Genomic DNA, 10446 nt, shown 5'->3' on the forward strand with positions numbered 1-10446 from the left:
TAAATCATCTACGAAAATGGGAAATTGCTCTCCAAATGCTGCGTGCCTCAACTTACATCACTCCCGACTGAAGTATTCAAGCAGTAATAACTCAGATAAGCAAACACAAGCTGAGAATGAGGTCTTTTGACTGGATATTAAGAACACATTTGCTACTCGAGAAGATAGCTCTATGAGACACAGACTGCTGACAGCAGTCATCAATACTCTTTAGTATCACATAACAAGTCCCATATAATACGTGAATATCGAAGGGCTTACATTTTTTCACATATCCTTAAAAAAAATAAAAGAACAGCTTACGCAGAACAAAAACTCTGTCAGACAGATGCTTTTTCAAGTCCTTGGTGAAAGCAGTTTTCAGTTTCTATTGTACCTGCTATCCTTAGCTCTGTGCTGCACTGCTTTAGCCAGTATCTTACAGGGCAGGAATTAATGTTTCAGAATTCATTTTTAAGATTATTTATAAACATCAAATATAGGGTATTTAAAGTCTTGGAAGTCTGTACTTCAGTACAAAAGTTGGTTTAGAGCTTTAATTTACTTTACCTGTGATACTTTCAGCCAAAAATTCTTAAGATACCTTGTACCTCACGCAATATTTCTGCGATTATTCCTATTATTCCTCAGCAACTGGGCAAACCAAAGGCAGGGCCCTGCCAGCCCCGCTCCCCTCGCACCCCAGCCGCAGAAGCTGCAGCGGCAGCAACCGGCGCCCCTCGCAGAGGCCCGGGGGCGACGCCGCCGCTATTTTAATAAAGAAAAAGGCAAAAACTCACCCCGCCACGAGCTATCCCCCAAGCAGCTCTCCAGCACAAAGCAGCGGCTCAGCCACCGCCGAGTTTTGTTCCGCCTCCCCGAGCTCTCCTGGGACAGGCCCCCGTTTCGGCACGGCGCCGAGGCGGCACCAGCACCCCGGGGCACCCCGGCGCTCACCTTGCTCCCTCACGCTGCCACCCTACAGACGCTAGAGGGCAACAGCGCCGCGCAGAAGCAGCCGGGGGAGCCGAAACACCCGCCCGGCTATCCGACAGGCAGCGGGCGGCTTGGCCCGGGGAGCTCACCGGGGGAGAACGGGGGGCGACCGGGCAGCTCCGCTCCGCTTTGCGCGACGCAGCCCCGAGCCCCTCAGCGCCGTTACCTCAGGCCGCGCCCCGCCGCCATGCCGCCGCCCCGGGGCCGCCGCGGCCGCCCGCCGCCCTCCTCCCCGCGGCGGGCCGGGAGCTGCCTGCTGCGGGAAGGCGCGGCGGTGCCGGCAGCCCGGGGGTGCGGGAGCCGCCCCTCGGCTCGCCTCGCCCCCTGGAGGAGGGGCCGGGGTTGGGAGGTGCCGCCGCCGCCTCCGAGGGGTCCCGGCCGGCGGCCTCGGGAGCCGAGGTGGCGTGAGAGTGCCGAGCGAGGCGTTTGCAGCCCGGATCCGCTTCTCCATTTCATTTTGACGACCCCAGCCACGTCAAGTAGGGGTAGGGGGCTGCCCGCTTCGCCCCGGCGGGGTGTCTGCTCCCCTGGTGCCGCCGGGGAGCCGCCGGACCCCGGCCTGAACTGCATTGGCCGGCTGCCAGCCATCGCAGGTGGGAACTGAAATTAATAAATGCCACAAGTGCCCTCCTGATCCGAGTAATTTACCTCGCAACTGCACGGTGCCCGCTAGCTCACCTCATGGCTGCGGATCCGGTGTGCTACGGTAAGTCGGGCACCGGTGGCTGTCTGCCCAAGCCCTCCTGCTCGTGGCCTGCTCCTAACAGAAAATGAACGGAAGAGAGCCAAAGTCCTCTGAAGAATTTTTTCTCCATCCTTTTCCAAACATCGGCAGAATTTACAGTTCTTGATTCAGAAACGTCGTGATTAACTGCTTTCTCCTGTTTCATTTCCCCCTCCCTCCTTTCTGTTTCCATAACTGACTGAAGGAACTCCTCACATTCTGGTGACTTCTAAGCTTCAAAAGTTTGCAAAGCCAGAGTTCCAATTAAAATTTCCATTATATCGAAAGCACATAAAAATTTAATGGAGATGATCTAATCCCTTATTGCTCTTGCTTTAAAAAGCAGCATAAGGTCGCAGGCCCCTATGTGCAGAGGAATTGTCAATACGAGGGCTTGCTCTGCATGAGGTTATTAATCTGCAGGGCTGTCCATCCCAAATGCTGTTGCCCTCATGATATGCCACACAAAGGGATTTTCTGCCACACTAAGATTCTCTGCAGCATGGATATCCTGATACAGTCTTGCTTTGGGGCCTCTCTGTTATGAAGGCTTTTTCCTATGATGTACAATGAGGTACAAGGTGGAAGGCATTCAGAAGTGACTGAAATTCTTGGATGTGAGTTCAAGCTCACAAATGTGCACCATCTCCCTCCCGCCATTCTTTCTGAGTAGCTGGCGCTGTGTTTAAGTAATGACTGGCCAATGTGGATGGAAGAGCGTTACACAGCGCTTGTCCTCATAAGCACCTGGATGCTCACAGAGATGTGCTAGACATCTTACAGCTGAGGGCTTCAGCACTGTGAGTCAGCAGCTGCAGTACTGAGCAGTTTTGGCAGGAATATTAACAGCTTTGATCTTTCTTGGTGCTACTTTCAGTTTTTTGCTCTTGAGCTGTCATTGCAGTGTGAACTGGGCATGACACTTAGCCATTCTTTCAGCAATACATCTTTAATATAATGTTCAGTATGCTCCTGGCCAAAATTTCTTCCTGGCTCCAAGTCCCTCACAAAGCAAGCTGTAGCAATGTGGTGTTGCATTATCACAGAGTGCTACCACAAATAGCATCATCGTGGCTGTGTGTAAGGATCCGAGGTCACATCCAATGTGCGTCACTCAAGAACTAAATGGTGCACACTGGTCAGTGAGCAGTTAATTCAGGCAAGGAGATAGGTGGGAAGAAAATTGGTGGACTACTAACTGCATGCAAAACAAAAGTGTTTTCAGACAACTGCTAGTCTGTGCTGAGTGGCTGCACCATGAACTAAGGCAACATCTGTGCTGCTGTTGTCACACAAGACAGAGACCGAATCCTGTCTCACAGATGTACGTACTCACTTGTGTCCATATATTCAGCATGGAACAGATACTAAAGCAAACTGTCTTCTGTTCCAAACCTGGAAGCATTTGCCAAGAGAAATACTTAGCTCATTTCAGATTGTTGCTGCAAACTGAATTCCAGACAAAGCACTCCTCCAGACACTAGGATCTAGGCTAACAGTACAGATCACCAAATGGCTGCAACCAGCTCAGAAACTGTCTGGTCCAACCCTTGGCACAAGCAGGGTCACCAGAGCAGGCTTCCTAGGAGGCTTTTGAAGATTTTCAGGGATGAAGACTCCACAACCTCTCTGCGCAGCCTGTGCCAGCCCACTTCTCTCAGCCTGCTGAGGTTCCTCCACAGACATACCACATGCATTCAAATATGAATTCCCTTACTTCCCATTAATGGGTGCCTTCAGTATATGTGAACACAGGTCATTTCAGCATGAATTAACTAAACTTGGGGAAAATTCCTGGAGAAGAGGAGGCTCAGGGGTGACCTTATCGCTCTTTTTAGGTACCTCAAGGGAGGCTGTAGCGAGGTGGGGGTTGGGCTGTTCTCCCACGTGCCTGGTGACAGGATGAGGGGGAATGGGCTTAAGTTGAGCCAGGGGAGTTTTAGGTTAGATGTTAGGAAGAACTTCTTCACTGAAAGGGTTGTGAGGCACTGGAACAGGCTGCCCAGGGAAGTGGTGGAGTCACCATCCCTGGAAGTCTTCAAAAGACGTTTAGATGTAGAGCTTAGGGATATGGTTTAGTGGAGGGCTGTTAGCGTTAGGTTGGAGGTTGGACTCGATGACCTTGAGGTCTCTTCCAACCTAGGAAATTCTGTGATTCTGTGATTCTGTGAAATAAAATGCTTTGTACACACAAGCCTTCAGTCACCTATTGAAATATGTAAATTAAGAACTGAAATGCCTTTCAGTATCTGGCCTTTAATCCTTAGTTAGAATATCTGTCCTGTTTCTGATAAAATGGCCATTTTCAAGCTAATTACTTTGAAAATTATACCTTAATGAATTCCTATCTATATAATTCACATCATGTTCTGACAGCACTGCTGACTACTTATGTCTTACATACACATAGATATGTGTGCACACTTACACAGACATGGAAGTTGGTAATTCCAATTAAGCTCTTTTTCATTAAACATTATAGTAAAAAAAAAAAAAAAAAAAAGTGTTTGAGAACCTCCAGCAACAGTTCCATCTCGGTTTAGCTTGGCTTTTTAGTTATCCCCTATCTGGAACATTTTAAACCTGTTTTCTTGCAGCAAAGAAAGACTTAAAAAAGAGGTGACCTACCTTCCCTGTTGATATCCTCAGCTTTTTGCCTTACTGCTGGCCTCTGCACATGCATGATCTCTTCCACAGTCATATTTTTGTTCAAATTCAAATCTTCCCACAGTGCTTCCTCCTTCCATATAATCAGCAATCTTTCTCAAATGTACTGAGTCCTATCTTGTCTGGTGGTCTTCTCTCTTTCAGGCTCTCACTCTGAGAAATGGTTCTGATCATTGAATGTCTGTTAAGTCTGCAAATGATCTCTTGGTCCTTCAAAGTCCTCCTGAAATCAGTGGAAAATTTAGGTATTTTTGTTATGATTGTCATTACTACAACTCCATCCACAAATTTCTATTTCTAAGATACACAGATTGATTACTTTGGGCATCATTTCATAAACCAGGTAAAGGTAATTGGTTGTGGAGTTACACATAAAAACAACAGTTTTCAATTAGTAAAGGAATACTTTTTCTAGTCTTGCCATTTCAAAGATTGGGTACATACATCTTTTAGCCAAACACTAATTATTGTTTGTATTATTTTTGTTTACATTTTCTTGCAGGGAGCCATTACAGTGACCTACATATTAGACAACAAAGACAACCTAGGCAATTGCCTGTTATTAGTAATTGTATGGTTGCTTTTTTAAGCTATTATAAATTCTACTAGCCAAAATTTAAAGTTATTCTAGATTCATAATGCTCTCGGATTAATCAGAAACTAGATTTAAAATCCAATAAATACTCAATCTCAACAATACCTAGAGTTCTTTAAACCTCTAAGTAAATGCAAATATTAACTAATGATTCCTAACAGGGTAGTTTTGTCATGAGTGTTGATATCAATATTGCTGTATGCATACTTGAAATAGAAGATTAGTCCATGAAATTGCCCAAGACCGGGCAGTGGCTCATCAACATTATTGGAAGTCAGCAGTTTTTGACTCAGGGCTGAGTTCAGAGCACTACGGTCTATCACACTGTATTATAACTGATGTTGTCTGAGGCCAGAGAATGCTTTTCCATGTCAAAATGCAAAGACCTAATTTCTCCTCTTGGTTAAACTGAAGTACTTGTTTACAAGTTGCATCCATATAATAACAAGAAAAATGTGACCTTTTCCACCCTTAATGATTCTATGATAAGCGGTCAAATGTAATTGACTAAGAGGCTATCTCAGAGGAAAAAAAATTATACAAGACAATAATCATAGAATCATAGAATCATTAAGCTTGGAAAAAGACCTCCAAGATCATCTGGTCCAACTGTTGTTCCCCTACCACCTGTATTTTCCAATGCCCTTCATTTCTGAAGTGATTAAAGATTATTCAGTAGCAAACAACATGGGAAACCAGCCATGCTTATTCAATTTCTCTGAAACATCACAGCTTTGAGATAGAAAATACATCTATCAATTCTCTGCAGTAGTTTCTATCTGATTTTCAAGACCTTGCCCTGAAGAACCTAGTATTTGCATGCATTGTAATAATATCTTTTAAACAGTTGAAGGCAAGCTGCTAATTACACGCTGTTGGTGATGACTGCTTGGCAGTAGAAAAGCATTTCTATCTCTGGGCTTAGAATAAACCATTGTTATAAATATGTTTTGTTCCTTTTTAATCAGGGTACTGAAACAATTGTCTTTTTTGTAGAATGATAAAATAGCAAGCTTTGGAATTCAAGAAGCTGAAGAAATCATTAGGTATTTCTGTTCTGAGATACTGCTCAAGTCACATGCCATGTAAAGTGTAAGACAGATTCATTAATGAGGAGCACTAAGTATTTTCTGGTGAAATACTCCAGGAAATTTGCTTATGAAAAGAGAGGAAAGACTTCCTTCCATTATTTCAGATTGATAAGTTTCAAGTTAAAAATATTAAAAAATATCAGTGCAGATTCAAATGTATTAATGTAAGTTAGCTGTTTTGAATATATGTCAATTTGATTGAAAGCTGCTTAGTAATATCAAAATTGGGTAGAAGAAATAGATAATGGGGATGGAAAAGAATTAAAGAGAAACCAAGCTGTTATAAGCACAATCAGCACTCTAAAGTATCTTTGTCCTTTTAAAGCAATATGTAATTAAAGCTTCTGTTAATAATTGATTTTAGGATATGTAATAAAATAAGACGTATTCTGGGCTCAGAAGAACTTGCTTTATTACCCTACAAACAACTCCCAACAATAAAGAAAGAAAAGTCCACAAAAAATCTTTTAATTTGCAAAGCAGAAAAAGAACTAAATTGATACACCCAGCTCTTCAGTCCAGCAATAATCCAAACTCTTTCAAAAGCAGAATGTCAGCTGGAAAAATCATCATAATTTCAGCTTTGATTTCCCTCAGCAAATGTAACTTTGAGACCAAGGCTAATTTAGCTATTTTTTTTTTTTTTAAAGAACAGAAACATCTTCAGCACTGCCTTCAACTTCCACGTGACCTTCAGATTTTTCTATATAAATTAATTCCTTTTGCCTTCTGCATTCCTTGAACATGCAGCACCTAAAACACAGCCTAGTTTCCCTGTGCCCTTGGAGGCAGCAAACAAAGAGCAATAAACAGAGGAGTTTGCACGGGAATTGCAGGGTATTGAGAATGCAAGGCAACGCATTGCAAGATCAATGACATGAATGTCTGCTATAAACTGGGAGCTCATCAATTGGAAATCACTGAGGTGAGAAAGGACATGGGTACTAGTCAAAGTCAGAGAATGTCTATCAACTGCCAAAGTGATGTGTCTGTGAAAAATAAGAAAATACCACAGAATTGCCTGCAGAGGAAAAGAGATGGAAATGTTGAAAGTGTTGATGCTATTGCACGAGGCTGCAATAAGTCCTCGTCTGGAATGCTGTTTAAAGTTCAGAAAAAGTAATTCAAAGTGGGAGAGGTGGAGAGAAGAGCTGCTACCATGAGCAGAGGAACATGCCCTGTCTTATGACAAGCAAGGTGAAGGCTGAGATGTAGATGCTGCATGTGAGGGGAAGGGATAAACAAAGAAGTGTAACTAACCATTCTTGAAGATGAAAGAGACTTTTGGCATAGAAATAATTGCCTAACAACTATGCATATAGTTAGGGTGGAAATTAGAAGAAAGTTTTAAATCATCAGAATGAAGCAAACCGATTCTATGAAAAGCAAGGGCAAAAGTGTAGCTAACTTTAAGATGGAGCTTGAGAGACTTCAGGACATTATTCATAAGAGTGGTAAATTGGACTTGATGACTTAAGAGGATCTTATCAATCAATAACCCTATATTTTTTATTATGCTGGCATCAACATCAACAACATTGACAATAAATCCGTATCTTTGACATCTGGAGTTACTATCAGCTGACACAGCTGAGGTATTTTCTTTGGCACATTGATTGTTTCAAGATGTCTGTAGGCACTAGTAAAGAAAAGCACCTGCATTCTGTTCACGTGAATATGAACATCACCTTCCTAGTCATAATTTTTTAATGAAAGCTTACATTCTGGAGCACAAGATGTTAGCCTCCAGGGAAACGTATTAGGTTGTCACCTGTCCCAGAAGTCAACAGTTAGAAAAAATAAAAGAGAGAGAAAAACTGATTTTTTGGAACAAAAGTGAATGTTTTTCCTCCTTTCAGTTCTTGCAAAATATGAAATGGACTAAAATATCAGATATGCTGGTAGGACTTTTATTTTTGTCACATTTTGATTTAATCATCATGAATTACACTAATTGCTTGACCATATGTAATCATGCACCATGCACATCTTAATCACCCAGTTCATCAAATAAGGATAAGAATATATAATATCCTATATAAGGATATATAATATCCTATAATAAGGATAATAATAAAGATAGCACATATCATCCAGAGTATTATCCTATATTGTAATATGTGATACCACATGAATATCATATGGGAGAGGGATTTAGAAAAGGTTACAGGCTAATAAGAGCATTTTATTCCCCTCAGAAAACTCAAGAGAAACAGTTCTTTGCAAAGATCCAGAGACCATAATTACATGCAAAAAGTTAAGTTACCTTAAATGTAAATGCTAACCTGGAAACACTGAAAATTAAAATTAAAAGCTGAAATTTCCCATTGTTATTAGTGCTGCACTGCATTAGGTGTTGTGCAAATACATGAAAAAGGTGGTTCTAGTCACAATGAGTTTAATTCTACCTTTCAGTCTGTGTTTTTCTAGAGAAGAAATTGTAGCAGGTTTAAGCTAGCAGCTGGTGGTCATATAATAGCACTGAATTATAAAGCTTTAAAATACCATGAATGTTGTATGTAATTCCCTATGAACTTCTCTAGGGGCTTTGCCTAGAAAATGATTCTTCAGTATAGCCCCAAATGTCAGATTTACCATTTAATTCTATTTACCTTAATGTGCCACACCCCATGGGCATCCTGCCTTGTTTTAGATTATAAACTCCACTGGATGTGGATGCAGAAAGAGCTACAAGAAGGAAGCTGACACATAAAATCCAGATATGGCTCATTGCCCATTATTTGCCCATGAAGTTGCATTGGGTTTACGTGGCAAGGTTTTGGTAGCAGAGGTGCTGCAGAAGAAGAGCAGAGCCCAGCAGCTGCCCCATGTCAGAGCAGAGCCAGCTCCAGACGGATCTAAAAGGGACCTGCTGCTGGTCAGAACTGAGCCAGTGTGTAATGCTGGAAGGGCCTCTGGGAGAGCAGACTGAAGAAAGGGAAAAAAAAATGCTGTGCAACAGCAGCTGGGAGAAAGGAGCGAGAACCAGGCCTGCAGCCCCCCAGGTCAGTGTAGAAGGGCAGAAGGTGCTCCAGGCAGGCAGCAGCAGTTCCCCTGTGGCCTGTGGAGAGGCCCCTGGTGGAGCAGGCTGTCCCCCTGCAGCCCATGGGTCCCACATGGAGCAGATCTCCACGCTGCAGCCCCCCTGTGGGTGGAAGAGCCCCCGGTGGAGCAGGTGGATGTGGCCTGGAGGAGGCTGCGGCCTATGGAGAGCCCCTGCGGGAGCCTGGCCCCGGGCCAGAGCTGCAGCCCGGGGAGAGGAGCCCACGCAGGGGGTCTGGGGGGAGCTGCTGCCCACCCATGGGGGACCTGTGCTGGAGCAGTTTGCTCCTGGGGGTGGACCCCATGGGACGGAGCCGTGTGGGAGCAGTTCCTGAAGAGCTGCTGCCTGTGGGCAGCCTCTGTAGGCTCGGTTTGGGAAGGACAGCATCCCGTGGGAGGGACCCCACGGGGAGCAGGGGCAAAGAGGGACTGTGAGGGAGTGGCGGAGATGAAGCATCAGAGACTGTCCAAAGCCCCCATTCCCTGTTCCCCTGAGCTGCTCTGGGGGAGGAGGTAGAGGAGGGTGGGTGGCGGGAAGGCATTGTTATGTTGCGTTCAGTTCCTTAGTGTTCTAGTCTGTTAGTGAGAGGCGGTTACATTAATCTCCCTATGCTGAGTCTATTTTGCCTGTGACAGTAATTGGTGAGTGATTTCCCTGTCCTTCTCTCAACCTTTGAGCCTTTTTTCATTATATTTTCTCCCCATTTCTTTGAGGAGAGTGAGTGAGAGAGAGGTGTGGAGAGCTTAGTTAGCCATCGGCATGACACCACCACAGAAGTGTAACACACTTTATGTTACATATACTAACAACAAGCAATACTACTAACAGTCTTCAATTCAGCAGGGGGAGCACAACCGGTATCTCTGTTGCATGACAACACTACGGTGGTTCTGTAATACTATTCTGTATTCTCCAACATAATTTGTTTTTTAAAGTCTTGGTCTTAAAAACCAATCAAGCATACACTGAATGGCACCCATAGGAGTGGGCTCTGCAGGACTTCAGATTACAAGGACTGGACTCAGCTACTGAGTCAGCCCCTTCCCTCTTCCCTCATGATGCCTCAGGCTTACATGCCTGATTTGTGGGACTGACATGAGAGTACAAATAATTCTGGTACACCAGTAAGGAACTTATGGGTTGGGTCAGGGGGCTACTGTCTCTTCTCATGGCTGTAGAGGGCTGAAGCACATTCAGGGTGGCATGCTGCATTGCTGCATCCCCTGCTTCTGGACTTAAATGAAAGCTGGGTTTTGGTGATGGCTGCTGTGGGGCTGGTTTGCTCTGCAGGACCTACCAGCATAGGAGGCTGGAAAGGGCTGCGAGTACATTAGAGACAGTCACTATCAAC

Source organism: Aythya marila (assembly GCF_965140915.1).
Source record: "Aythya marila genome assembly, chromosome: 4".
Lineage (NCBI taxonomy): Eukaryota > Metazoa > Chordata > Aves > Anseriformes > Anatidae > Aythya > Aythya marila.